The sequence below is a fragment of the Biomphalaria glabrata genome, chromosome 11 (assembly GCF_947242115.1).
Source record: "Biomphalaria glabrata chromosome 11, xgBioGlab47.1, whole genome shotgun sequence".
In the NCBI taxonomy this organism is placed as follows: Eukaryota; Metazoa; Mollusca; class Gastropoda; family Planorbidae; genus Biomphalaria; species Biomphalaria glabrata.
In genome coordinates this window covers 15,482,501-15,497,753 of record NC_074721.1, presented here as the reverse complement: position 1 = coordinate 15,497,753, position 15,253 = coordinate 15,482,501, and the positions used below count along the sequence as shown (strand labels likewise).

Genomic DNA, 15,253 nt, shown 5'->3' with positions numbered 1-15,253 from the left:
CAGTTTCTTATCATTTTGCAGAAAGCATGAAAGGGTACTAATTTCTTTAGCAGCTTCCCGTATATGCAGTCCGGACTTTTGTAGTTTCTTCTGAACTATATTAATTGGGCGCAGGAGCTTTGACTAGAATTCAAGATAGGCAAAAAATTCTTTATTTTCCACTGCATGAAGAAGATTCTGTGCTAATATATTACGTCATTGTTGGTTATTTATGTTTTGTGCGAAAGCAAAAGGATTCAGAGCATACAAAAGTGGGAAAGATCCATATCTCGTTTTGCTCGAGTTTAGAAATACTCCGATAAGTAGACTGCCGTATTCACCATCACAACTGCTGATGAGTAGAAGACTCAGGGAATCATTCCAACTGATCCCAAACTATTGAAACCATCGGTACCTGAAAATGCAGAGACATTACTCAACGAACGACAGATGAAAAGCAAAGTGAAATACGATGCAAAAACAAGACTACCTAAAGATTATTCTGTCGTCTAGGTCAAACATGGCAGAAAGCAGTTGTCATAAAATAAACAACATTCAGCACCCAGATCTTACACCATAAAGACCAACCTCGGAAAAACATACAGAAGAAATCAAAGCTTTTTGAATAAGAGTTTCGATGAAGACATCTCTGGGTACTATGATACCGATGAAGACAAGGAACTGCAAACTGTTGGAACAAACGAAACAGACAGTTATAGACCAACGTCTAGAGAACTTTGTTGTGCCAGTCAAGACAACCAGAAGTGGATGAATTGTTAAAGTTCCTAGTAGACAGGGCCGGCCTTAGGCTTCTGCAGCCTATGCGGTCGCAGTGGGCCCCGCGCTTTCATAGGCCCCGCGCTTATTCTAAGTATTAAATTAAACCATTATAACGTAAATAAATTAACAGGGTTTTCGCGACCTCCTGATTTTCCAGGGCCTCCAGGAAATCTCATGAAAAGGCAAAATATACGATAAAGTCCTGAACTTTTTTTGAATTTATTCAAATCTCATGAAGAATAGACCAAATTGACATTTTGGGGTGCCAATAAATAAAAAGTGGCATTGCGAGCTTTCATTTGATAAAAATTTATTCTAATTTAAAAAAAATCATTTTGACATTATGCTTATCCCTACCCAGACTAGGCCCCGCGCGATCCGTTTCGCATAGGGCCCCGCTAAAGCTAGGGCCGGCCCTGCTAGTAGATATCACTCTTAAGAACTTTAAAAGGAAGGGTGTGATAATAACTTCAAAGGGAAGGATGTGCTAATATTATATGATATTACGCCATTGTTTGTTGTTTATGTTTTGTGCGAAAACAAAAGGATTAGATGGAAATAAAAAGGGAGTTTCCATTGGATTGAGGAAAGATGAATAGAGCATGGATAGAGGGGTAATAACTCGAGTGTGAAGTTTAATTCTGAAATTATAGACACCAAACCCGAATAATGGACTATTCTAGCATTATTATAACTTTTATATCTGTTATCTGTTATACTCGATTCTGTAAATTTTGCTTAATTATTGTAGCCATAAAATACTCGACATTTAGCTCTATTATTAGTAAAGGTAACAAGATACCTGGAATTCGCTGTATATCATGCAGTTTTATTCATGGCAACAAAGTTTAAAATGTAAAACAAACTTGAAAAAAAAACTTTGATCACTGTGGGAAAAAATATTTTTAAAATTTCAATAAAGTCAACGTACTGATAGACCTATATCTAGGTTTAGTCTTTGTGATAAATTTAATTCATAATTGTTGAAAAAAAAAGACACCCGTTGACACTATTAGTCAATCAAATATATTAATTTATGTATTTACAAATAAATTTCGGACACCCATTTGGGGGCCCCCCTAGGTGGGGGCCCGGGGGGATTTTCAAATTCTCCCCCCCCCTTAGTTACGCCACTGTTGGTAGCGCAGACTAAGTAATGGTCTAGGGTTAGGTTTAGTATTATAAATATGTATAAATTGTTAAAAACTAATTCTAGCAGTCATGCGAACGATTTCATCATAAAACGCAGCTCAAAATGTTGCTGAACGTCTAGTTCTTTAGTTTTCAATCTGAAAGTTTGCACCATGGGCGTAGCCAGGGGGGGGGGGTTGGGGTTCAAACCCCCCTCCCCCCGAAATGAACGGAATTAAGTGACTGATTTTGCTTTCATTTTGTTTATTTTAGGTAAGATTTTAATACTAAATCATCACTTACCACAGCACAGCCGAGGGGGTTTTGAGTTAAAAAAACATCTACCAGGGGGTTTTGAGTTTAAAACCCCCTACCAGGGGGTTTTGAGATTAAAAAAAACCCTATCAGGGGGGTTTTGAGATACAAATCCCACTACCAGGGGGTTTTGAGTTTAAAACCCACTACCAGGGGATTTTGAGATTTAAAAAAACCCTATCAGGGGGTTTTGATATACAAATCATTCTACCAGGGGGTTTTGAGTTTAAAACCCACTACCAGGGGCTTTGAGTTTAAAACCCCCTACAGGGGGTTTTGAATTTTAAACCCCCTACCAGAGGTTTTTGCAGTTAAATCCCCCTCTTCTATAAAACAAAACAAAAAAATGCAAACCCCAAATTCCAACTGCACAGTTAAGGAAGATTTTGATTTTAAAACCCCCTCCAAAGTTTACGATAAACCCCCTCTTCAATATAAAAAAAAGCAAATCACACACTCAAAATTCTATGAGTGCAGCCAAAGGGGTTTTGGGTTTAAACTCCCCACCCCCTTCCAGTTGGGGTTTCAAGGTAAAAAGTACCTCTTCAATATAAAAAAAAAAGCAAATTACACACTATAAAATCTATGAGCGTAGTCAAGGGGGTTTTGAGTTTAAATCCCCCTCCTCCAGATGGCTTTTTCTTTAAAGTTTAAAACCCCTCCAGATGGTTTTGAGTTTAAAATTCCCCTACACAGCGTTTAGAGTTGAAAACCTCTCTCTTCAATATTATTTTAAAGCAAATTACAGTCACCAAATTCTATGACCGTAGCCAAATGGGGTTTTGAATTTAAAAAAACAACAAAAAAACTCCAGAGATTTTTTTAGTTCAAAACCCATCAACAGATGATTTGACGAAAAAACTTTCCTTTTCAATATAAAATCTAAAGTGAAATACAGGCATGTAATTCCAAGAGCGTAGTCAAGAAATGTTACAAATTTCTACCAGTGGCTTGGGCTCCATTAATAAAGTGTGAATAGTCTTCTGCCAAAATTGAAAAACACTAAATGTCGCTCAACAAAGTAGCTAAGACAGATTTTAGGAGTCAGTTATAGAAGAAAGCATATGCCGAACTGGGAGTCGAATCCTTAGTAAGGTTGTAACAGAGCGTCGCATGAGGTTTTGTGGGACATGCTCTCCGACAAAATGAATTACGCAAAATAAGAGCTGCGGAAACAGCTTGCCGGAAAAATGCGCCGAACGGTGCGAGAGGGTCTAAGTCAGTAAGAATAGCACATTAGGTTTTTGAAATAAAACTTTTTAATAGCAAGATAATGCACTGTAGATACCTCAGAATATGCACACACACACTCATATATATATATATATATATATATATATATATATATATATATATATATAAATTTTCCTCCGGGGGGGGGGGCGCGGGGGGAATCCCCCCCATCCGAAAAAAATCCTGGCTACGCCCATGGTTTGCACAATTATTTCTTTTACCTGACAACACAAGAATCAATACAAAATTTTACAAATTAGTTAATGAACTATTGATAATAAATTATTTTGTTTGGTGTGTGTTACAAGGGAAACAACTAGTAATGAACTGAGTTCAAACTTTCAATGAGTTTATTTTCAAGATTGAACTGAACACCCAGACAACACAAACACAGACCTTCACGTAGGAAATAATTGCACAGGCTTAAAATAAGAAATCAATTTTTAAATTAACGTATATTTTAAAAATAGATTCGTAACACAAAATAGTTCATTTATTCCAGTGCATAGACTTATATATTATATCTTGAAATGGAATGTAAAAAATAAATTATATGTTACATAGGTTAGGGTTTAAAAAAACAACAACTTAATTTCTTTTAACTACTTTACAAAACAACGCCTTGATCCAACTTTCTAACAAATTTACACGACATCTCTCGCAGTCCAGTCCATGTCCAGTCTAGATATTGTATATATAAATAGATGTTCCAGTGGTTCAAAATTTTTTTTTTTATTTTATGATTTGTATTAAAGGGAAGTAATCTCAATCATGACGTCGCGTCTACATATTGAAGAAACCGAGTCTAACAATAACTATTTTAACAAAAACAATATGACTATTCTAACATCAACTTTTTGAATTATTATCCCACATTGCAAATGTGCCAATAGTCGCGTCTACATATTGAAGAAACCGAGTCTAACAATAACTATTTTAACAAAAACAATATGACTATTCTAACATCAACTTTTTGAATTATTATCCCACATTGCAAATGTGCCAATAGTCATGTCCCTGTTATGAAGTTTAGAGTCTAGAAGTACAACACATTTCTGAACTGAAGAAATACAATTCTATTTTTAAAAAAAAATATTATGATCGTCAGAGTTATTAAAGCCACATCAGCGGGGGATGAAATAATAGCTTGCCACTTCACTTCAACTATGTAATTGGTCGTGGCACAAAGAGCACCATCTGAGACGACACACAGTATAAACCTCAGCGCCGGTGACGGCAGAGAAGATCGCTGCGCTTATTTTTAAAAAAATGTACCGTTTAATCGGGGAGTCTAAAATAACGGATAAAGGTCCTTACCTTTTTTTTTTTAATCTCACAATATTGTTATTAACTACACTTTATTGACATAATAATTTCTTTTCTATTATCTTTCTAAAAATCAAATTGTTGTAAGTAATTTAGCCGAAAATTTATAAAGTAATCTTATATAATTACCAAATACCTCTCATCTATATATATCAAGAGGTCTCTACATATATCAACGGATTCTTTTTACCCGTTTGGTGCTATCTAAGATTTTGATAGATTCAAAGCAATTCGAAAAAAAAAAAAAGTTTTCTATAAAACGTTTGTATTTTTTACTTGGTGACCCAAACCCTCTCCAACCCATTCCAAGGATATTTTACTTACTCAACGGAACGTTTGACGACCTGTTAATGTTTCGAGAAATTTTCAAGTTTATGTAGTAATTATAATAATTAATTCTGTTACTAGATCTCAAACAATAGGTTAATATTTAATAGTGGTATGGTGTCTATCTGGCAACAAAATGTTTTAGACCTGTTATCTCTACCCACACCCATGATTGGATCAAGTTGAAACTTTACACAATTACCTAGCAAAACATCAACAATCAGACAATATCAATAAATAGTCAAATTTACCAATTATTTAATATCAAAAAGGGAAAAATATACAGCATTGAGCTATATATACTAGTGGAGTTCTTTTCCTTATTAATTTTTAAAAAGTATTTTTTGAAATAATTTTTTTTTTTTGGTTTTCTAACTTTAGTGCATTCCACTCTTCCGTACGGTAGCCCAATAACCTATTTTGATAATTGATAGCCAAAAAGCAGATAAGCGTATAATTGATAGTAGATACGTTGATTGAAGATAAATGTATCTTTATATCTTTATCTCTCTCTATTTCTCCCTCTCTTTCTCTTCCTCCCTCCTTCTCGTACTTAAACAGAGCTATAAGCTAAGCGCGTGTTAAGCTCTTCAGTTTTGTCACGAAATCGTAAACCGAAGTCAACATGGTTGAACGTGCTGGAGAGAGAAAGAGAGATCCACTACTCCGAGTAGCCGATAAGACAAATTACTTAAAACGTTAACATCCAAACTTGATGCGATCAAATTACCCAAAAGACGAAATCTGATTTTTTTTTGTATTAAAAAAAAAAGAAAAGAAAAAGCTACAAGCTCGCTAGTGTTGTCTTAATGTGAAATACAATTCTCTAAACGTCATTACGCTGTCTGGTGCAATAGGAGCCCAATAATTTACGACTTCAACAAAAAACAGGATCGCAAGTTCACTTTAAGACTGAGGTAATACTAATACAATGTTTAGTTTGTTGCCAAATTAAGGATGATGAATGTATGCAAGTATGTGTGTAGAGACGATCTGAAGTACATACCTTCAATAGAGAACGATGTGCGTTTGGGTTGTAAATCTTGAGCCTTTAATATCTCAAGGCAATTATAGGTTAGGAAGAGTGTGTTTCTGTGTGGTTATATTGCGCATTATATATATGGGAAATGGGTCACATACAGAAGACAGCTAAGACTTCTTGAACGCTTTCATCAAAAAATGTCTGCACTCCTCATGGGCATACGATGTCATGACAGCATTACAAGTAACAATCTTCTTGAGGATGGACAGTTTGGATAGGTGATGATAGTTTAACAGCTACGCCGGACAAGCCACATATCCTTTTAGATGACAACAGTATTCTTAAGGCGATCATTTCTGGTAAGCTGAAAGGAGCCCCCCGAGAAATCTTTACAGACCAGCTCTAGCGCCAACGTGCTTGTACTGATGTAGAATAGACCACTTGGCACCACCGGCAGGCTACGGCTATGCCCGCTTTAAATGTGGCAAAATATGTACATCACATCTAGGAGCCACTTCAAAGTTCAATGATGAAGATCCGAAATCCGTGTTAGCAAAAAATTGTATTATAGTAAACGAAATATAGGATTCCATCATATATACCAAATAAATTTAAATATTTTGAGAAACTCTGATCTACACCATAAAACATCATCATAAAACATCATCACCATAAAACATCCCCATAAAAAAATCACCTTTGAGTATGTACCAACATTGTAATCAGTAATTAACTACTTAGACTTTACTATCGTAGTTTTTAATTGAAGCTTCCCGAAGACAGCTCAAACCACTTTATAAATGTTTTAAACAAATGTTTGAATGCTCCAATAGGTCACGTACAGTGCATACTTTTCCCCTCCTGGCCTTGAGCTTATTCCAAAGGTGTCCTATGAATGGTGTAACTTGACCAGAAGTGTTGCGGAAGTACGTCATTTTAACTCTCGACGCCACCCCCACCAGCCCAGTTGTTTCGGATGACAATCCCCGCAATGTTTGTTTGTAAAGGCTCGGGTGTCAGCATCAACAGGGCAGTGATTTCTCTACATTGTGAAATTCATGGAATCTGAGGAGAATGTCAGAGCATACTACGTGTGGCATTTGAGAGAAGGGGATGTGGCAGGATTTGGTTGTGGGGGGAGGATGTTGTTAAAATAGAATGAATGGGACGTTCTGGTGCGAAACCACCACCCACAATCACACATTAAATAAAACACACACGCAACGTTCACATTTACACAAACAGAACTAAAGTTCACAGACAAGATTCACTTTTCAAGTTTGCGACACACATTTAAGGTTCTGTTATATTTGTCAGATATATGTTGTCAATATCAAGACATCTTTTTCTAGATTTACGGACTCCCAATAAAATAAATATTAAAAATACTGTATTTCGTAGTACACTTTTGATGTCTTGTAAATATAAAGCTTTAGAGACATTCTCCTGTAGCAAATGAATTTGTGTTCTATATGTGTTAATCAGGATGTCAAAGTTCAAGTAATAACTTGTGTTAAACCAGTGATTTTCCAAACTTAATTTGGTAACCTCTAATAGAAGTCTGTTCGTGCGGTGTGCGCTCAGGACTGTCGTCTCGAGGATCATAGGTTCGAACCCTGACTGCATCCATCTTTGTTGGACTAAAATGTAATAATCTTCAATTCTTGGTGCTTATCTTTGATATTTTCTCTCAATTTTAAACACAGGTCTCAAAAAAAGATATCAATCAACAAGAAAACAGAAATACAATGAGAATGACTAGTCAGCTAAACAAGAAAATAATCGCTGAATATGAGACGGCATGTAAGTTTCAGACCACGCTTCCCATTAGAACATGGGCTTAGTTTTTAGAATATTAGTATTTACATTGTATATGGTCCGCAAGAACCAAATAAATCATCTTACATTATTTTTTTAAGGAAAATAATTTTGGTTTCTTGACTAAAATTCTTGTAATGTGCAATGATCAAGAACAGAGGCGCCATTGTAGCTTGCCTATAGTTCTAGTTTATTCTTCAAAATTCATATCAGTAGACGTGGGGAAAAAACTACTATATTTACAAGGGGAAAAATTGTAAGTATTTCTTTTTTTTAAATTCCTCCTATTAGTTTGAAAACTTTTCATAAGTTTCAAAAGTTAGACACTGGATGGGTATTTCGAAAACAGCTCTAACGATTCTCTAAGAAATTTGAAGATAGTGTATATCTTTGGGGAAAGAAATGTGGCATATCTGGCTACACAGCGAAAACTCTGGTTTGACAATTTTACCTTTTCAAAATAATCTTAAATTTAATGTTGTAATACGTCTTTTTATTGTGCACACGCTTCCAGAGGAAATTCCCGCACTCGACTCCAGTGCTTCTTCGTATTCAGTAAAGGGTTAAATCAATGTATTTTTTTTTCTTGAGGCTTTGATTAAGAGATTGACCCTTACAGAACAATTAGATCAATTATATGACATCAGTTAGGCCAGATTCACATCGCACTTCATCAGATTCGCCTATCCATTGGTCTGCTGGACCGTTGGTGCACCACACAAGATCTGTCAACCTTCTTTCTCTATTCTTCATTCTGATATTCTTTCTGAAAATATTGTAACCTGATTTTTTACCTGCTTGGGTGGACCACTTCGGGGCCGATTTTGAGTTTGTGTTCGTATTTTTTATTTGTATAGCCGGGATTGCCATGCCAGGCAGTGATGCTTAAATACTGCAGATGTGAGTAACATAGATAAGACTCCTTGCAATATTCAAAAATTATATTTTCTAATTAATTTTGTCAAGATGGAAATAATTTTGTTTTTAAATGTCTATGACCTGTTTATTTATAAAATAACCTTTTCATTTGACAATCCTATTTATATCATACATAATGTTCTTGTTCATTCTTGTCCATATTCAACGTGTGTAGCTGCTACTTTAGTTGTTGGTAAGTATTCAACAGTATTTACAAGGACGTCTTTAAACTTTTTCTATTAAACGAAAAGTGTCAACTCCAGAGCTCAAAGCAACTTAACACTTTTTTTTTTACTCAGACGTTAAAGGTTCAACACTATCAGACGTCATCTAATACCTTTGTGGTAGCTGCCAGGCGAAAGCCAGCATTGCAAAGTGAAGCCCTGGGTGTGTTGCAGGTCTAGAAATGTATTTTTTTTTTTTGTATTGTATTTATCTCGGACTTTGTGTGTGACAGAGAAGTATTACTCATGGGAGAAGTGGTTGTCTGTACGATATAGATACGAGTTTTAATACATTATACTGTTATTACCCTATCTTGAGATACTCTAAGTAGATTGTGTTTGGTTGTCACATGGTGCAGCGCCGCCGTGCGAATGAGCGCAATGACATCATTGGGAAGTGACATCAGAGAACGACACGAAAGTATCGATGCGGTCGCCAATGTTTTTATGTGTAGAGTATTTTGATGAAGTTTTCTACTTGAAATCCTCCTTAGTTATTTCATTTATTTTAACTCTTTCTCTCCGGAGTTACTTTCATTAATTATTCATTTTGTTCATTTATAGTTCACTTCCCTGCTATGATTCAACTTCCAGAACTTTTGAATAAAAAAAAATGTATTTGGTATAGAATTAATTGGGAACGCGTGCTCTTTTTATATAACACAAATTAATGTTTATAAAACAAACAAACAAAAATTTAATGTGGTCAAATCAACGATGGTATCGTCACTTAGGAGTGAAAGAGTTAATGTTCTATTTCCAATGTGTCTGACAAGATAAAAGATTGGTCTCTAAAACTGTTTTGTTTTAAGTTGTCGAAAAATGGTGATGAGCTTCTCCTTCAGCAGCCACCACTTTCTCCCGTCCGTGTGATCTGCCCATCACGAGCGCGTAGAACTGGACAGAAACATCCAATTAACTCTTTCTTCTTAAAGAAAGGGATGTGCGACCGAAGGCTTAAACCGCTACCAAAGGGGATCAAGTTCGAATCCCGGGTTGTGTTTACTTAGCGCCTAAGAGCAGCACCGCAAAATTTTTCCCAGACACCCCATCTTTACACTGGTACCCAAAAGAGATTGGACCACAGCACCTTGACCATGATATAAGCACGAAAAACAAAAGCGCTATTAAAAAGCCATTTAAAACAGAAATGTTTCCTTACCTTATTGGAAATGTTTCATCGTGGTTACGTTTCCGTACTGAGCATTCTATTATCCACAAACAAGAATGAACAACAAAAAACGAAACAGGTTTTCGAGAGTGATGTGTATTTACCAATATATCCAGGCTTACAAGTAAAACAGAAATTTCACAAAATCACATGAAAACAATCTCTATTAATGTATGCAGTCTGTCTGTTATTCGTTGCTCGAAATGTAAACTTAATCATCCTTTACTTTTGTCCTAACGTAAAGAGCGTAGGATCTATGTAACAGCATGGTCAAGTTTACGACATTGTCTACTTGACAACATTGTCTATGTCACAATGTTATCTGAGTATCAATATTGTCTTGTGTCACAACATTGTCAGACGTTGGAAAGCACAAAGTTTTGATAAAGATATTCAGTAAAGAGAAGAAAGAGAACAAAGTAAAACACTTGGAGCTATGTTGACGCTCTGTCTCACTAACAAATAACAAAAACATGAAATCAGCCGCTACTTAGTATACAAAGTACACTTTTGAGAGTGTCTTATATTTTGGGGGGGGGGGGGGGGGAGGCCTCAGATCGTCCAAATACCTAGTTAATTTCAGTGGTAATTTGGAGGGTACTGCTAGAGGGAATCACATGGAGGTGGGGGGGGGGTAGTGTGGTTTTGGTAGAGATCTGGGTGCTACGTGTTAGGGAAGTCTTTACGACACCATAATGCACCCGCCACTTCCTCACTCTCTTTAGCCCCCCCTCCCCCGCACGCACAACCGTTGAAGAGTCGTAAAGGTAGTAGTCGTAAAAACATAAAAGTTTGAAATAAAAAGCATAAAAAAACCCAGCTCTTATGGACTTTTTTTTTTATATTTAATCCGCAGGCCTTTTACAGCGATCTTAATGAAGTCATCGGGCCCTGGGTAACCAACCAGCGTTATTTAATACATATGTAGGGGCCGGGTTAATGGCTCTTTTATGGGGTATCATATTTGCTGCCTTTAAAAGAAGTTGATAAGCTAAGTACTGAACCTCTGAGAAACGTTCCTTCTGGGTGCGTGTAGGATGAGCCTCATGGAGAAAAAAAGAAATCGCGACAGACAAAGGACAGACATTTTGTTTATGCTTTAAATCTATAGGAGCTAACACAATACATGTGTCAAGAAAACATTTTCTTATGTATTATGCCCAAAAATTTAAACCACCAAAAAAATTTTTAAAAAAAGGTCATAGTGTTGTTGTGAGTTGGATATGGTGGCTGTCCAAAACATAACTGCTATAATGTTTTTCTTCTTTAGGAGAAGACAAAAGGGTGACAAAGCTTCAAAATATAGATTAAGTAAATTTCCCCTTTCAGATCTTGCGATCTATATTGCAGATGATGTAAAGGTCAACTATTTCTGCGGCCCTGGGTTAACGAGGGTGTCCTGTGGCCAGCACAACGACCACCCGTCAATATTTTTTTCCCAACTAATGTCAGGTACGCATTAGAGAAGAGTTGACTCAGGGGCGCTCTAATGATCCCGAAATTTAAAAATCCCATTCTTCACCAGGATTCAGACTGCGCCTCCATAGATTAAACACAATAAAAAAATATCTTCTTTTTTTTTTTTTTTTGAGAGATAGAGGATGAAAAAAGAATCTATCAAAGTATATTATAGAAAAGTTTTAGCCTAATAAATGCATCCATTTTATAATTATACATTACCAAAAAACATTCCTGCTCATAGCAATGCTGCTGCCGAAAGAGAATATTTTTGGTATCACTTTGTAGGGTTACTTACCAAAAGCTACTTGCCAGAAAATGTAACTAGTTTACCACCATTTCGTCTTAAGGAAAAATCAATCCAAATGCGTATTAACAAAAGAACAAGTTCAAGCCCTACCGGCTGCTATCCACAGACGTCCTACAGTTGGCATGAGCTAGGATAAATTGTCCGAAATTCTGAAGGAACATCCAACATGTAAAAACAAACAAAGAGGAAGACTAGCCCGCAACACAAACTCTTTATTGTTTTGTCGGATTTTACGTAGATCTACTAATGTTTCTGACCAAGATCTGAAATGTGTAAAGAATAAGACGATATTGGTGAACCTTATAATAGACATATTTAGCTGTCAAGTAGTTTTACCATAGACAAACCTCGGATAGCGACATTGATGATACGATGACTTGTGGCAATCGTTGAATTCTACTCTAATAAGAGCATTAAAGTTATTGAGAATTAAAAAAAAATGATTTAATAAATTTGTGCATTCGTCAAAATTATTTGATACAACAAAGAGGCGCTATACAAAAGCAGTTTATAGATCTAAGATTTAAAAAAAAATACTTTTTTTTCCCCTCAATAAAGAAATCAACATCATGAGCCCTGTTACGCTCTAACGAAGAAGACTTTGCGATCAGGCAGGTTCTCCAAGCTACTCAGACAATCCTTCACAAACTTGGACTTCTTACTTTTCAACGTGTATTTACAAAAGGGAGAACTGTCGTTGGGTTTCTCATCTTGAGCGTCTCTACACTATTAGTCTCTAACCCAAACTTATCGTCATTTCCTGTTTACCCTCAGCAACTCTTTTGATTTCAAGATTACTGCCCACAAATAAAACTAGTTTTTTATTATACTTCTCTTTCCTAACACTACAGGTCCTAGCAAGACCATTTTGAACTGTCCATAAATTGGAACATATTTTTTATCCACGTTCACAAAGAAAAAAAAAACAGCCATGGGGGTGGGTGGGGAGATAACCTTGCCCTAAAGTAACCAGGTCTGTGTACTCCGAGAAGATAGAACAATAGCTACTAACTAACTCTGACCATTGAATCCACAGCATTCAGTCAATGGGATGAAGAGATCGTTATTCTCAAACGCTGATGTTAACTAGACACCATTCACTCGAGTTCGCACCTCGATCTCCTTATGATGGTGCGATATTATATGGCCTATTTGTTTTGGCGTAGCAACTTGCAAGAAAATTGTGTAGTTTTCTTTTCACAATTAATAATAGTTCTCAGAAACCACAAGATTACTCCGAGATCTGTTCGGAGTACAACGTAATGAAGAATTTCATACCAAAAATTATTCATAGTGTTCTGTTCTTTGTTAATAGTTTCATTTTGTAATTGATTCTACACTGATAATGAGTAACATACAAAAAAATAATAAATTTCTTTTCGATGAAGCAGGATAAGAGATTAGTCGGTAATGATCTTTTCACTTTCTTGTAATGTTTTTTAAGTCATTTCAGTGAACTTACACTACCAAGTTCTCTTATTAGAGTTCTGCCAATTTCAATATAAAGACACATTAGAGTTGAATACGGGAATTCCCGCTAAAGCGTGTTCAAAATATAAAGACACATTAGAGTTGAATACGGGAATTCCCGCTAAAGCGTGTTCAAAATATAAAGACACATTAGAGTTGATTACGGGAATTCCCGCTGAAACGTGTTCTAAATATAAAGACACATTAGAGTTGAGTACGCGAATTCCCGCTGAAATGTGTTTAAAAACAAAACAAATTTAGTTTCAAGATTATAACGGTTAGACCAGAGTTCTGACTGTCTGGCAAATAAGATAGTAATTGTTTTTCCTATTATAAAGCTTCAGAGCCGTTTTCAAGATTCCTGTTCATCCAGTGTCCACATATAAAAAGTTTGCAAGCTGATAAGAAGAACGTAAAGAAAAATGCAATAGTTTGGCCCATATGATTGTAAAAATGTATAGTTCATGAATACTTTTTTTTCTGTACACCAAACACACAAACACACACAAACTTGACTATTTATTGATTTAATTCTATTTTACGAACATCTCATCTCATGTGTGTGTACTAAATATCATAAATGAAAATTTAGCGCTGAAACAAATGATTAGAAAAGGTAGCATGTAACAACACTGGAGTTATTCAAATGAGAGTGAAGAAAAGCTGATAAGGTCAGTCAAGGATTCGAACCATTGATTACCAATCGAGTAAATAAAAACCAGGTATCAAGCTTACATCCGACTTGATCACCCAGGTCCTCAAAACCTTACAAGTCAGTCAAGCTGTCAGATCCTAACCATTAGGAGAAAAAAAAAACAAGCAAAAAAAAGTATAAAAAATAATTTAACAAGAAAAGCATAAAAAAAAACAAAAAACTCCTACATACAATAACAGCATGGGGAGATTGGTCGAGAGACCAAGTACGATTGAACGTGGCTTGGCTTTGTTACTTACGAAAGGGGCTCGAGGCTCGACACCCGACTCGAGCAGAGTTGTGGTTACTGAGCGCCTAAAGGCAGCACGGAAAACTTTTTCTCCCCATTGGTCTACACACGAGATTGGACGATAGCGCTCTGGGCATGCTATAAGTATAAAAGTGGCGCTATATAAAAGCTATAATTTATTTATATATTTATTCCCATTTCGATCATCATTGTTTATAACTTGAGTGTTGTCTATAGTTGATAAACTATTTACTTCAACACCGTGCACTTATTTAGCCCTGCAAGAACAAATTTTAAGTTCTTCCGCTAGGAAAACAGAAACAAATCTCAAGAAATATATATTTAAAAAACAAAACAAAACAAAAAACAAAGCTTAAATTAAGTGCGATTGTATCAATTAGCTTGGATCAGTCATGTGATTAAATTTGTAATAGATCTTGACTAAGAATAATAAATCTGTGCGATTAAAAATATTTTTACCAATTTTCTTTTTATTCAGCGAAATTTCATGCTTTCGGCTTTTAAGCCAGCGTATAGGGGACTAATTCAGCTTATACCGCCACATCAGTCAAGTACTATTTCTTTTCATTGATCGACACCAAACAGAACATTGAAAATCCCATAGTTAATTAACTAATAGGTTAAATTCTTTTTAGCGACTCTTGTGTTGTCAGATACAAGAAATAAATGTGCTAAGTTTCAACTTGATAAGAGAATGGGTCTGGTGGAATGACGTGTACATACATTTTGCTAGACAGACAGAGAGAGTTAATTGATATAAGCTTTGTAATTTAAAAAATCATTACCATATCTCAACACTGCAAGATTTATACTAATTGTTCTTCTATGTAAAACAAAAAGAACTGA

The 15,253-nt window shown here is 35.7% G+C and overlaps 1 protein-coding gene across 2 annotated transcripts in view; it reads right to left on the bottom strand.

The window, feature by feature from the left end:
• Positions 1–15,253, bottom strand: part of LOC106059838 (sonic hedgehog protein) — a 246,213-nt gene that overhangs the window by 199,185 nt on the left and 31,775 nt on the right. Inside the window, exon 1 of one of the 2 annotated variants that reach the window (XM_056003732.1) lies at positions 10,196–10,635. The exons of the other annotated variant lie outside the window; for it this stretch is intronic. The gene's annotated coding sequence lies outside the window, so the exon portion shown is untranslated. Of the gene's footprint in view, positions 1–10,195; positions 10,636–15,253 lie in introns of those variants that run through there. 2 annotated transcript variants of the gene reach the window in all.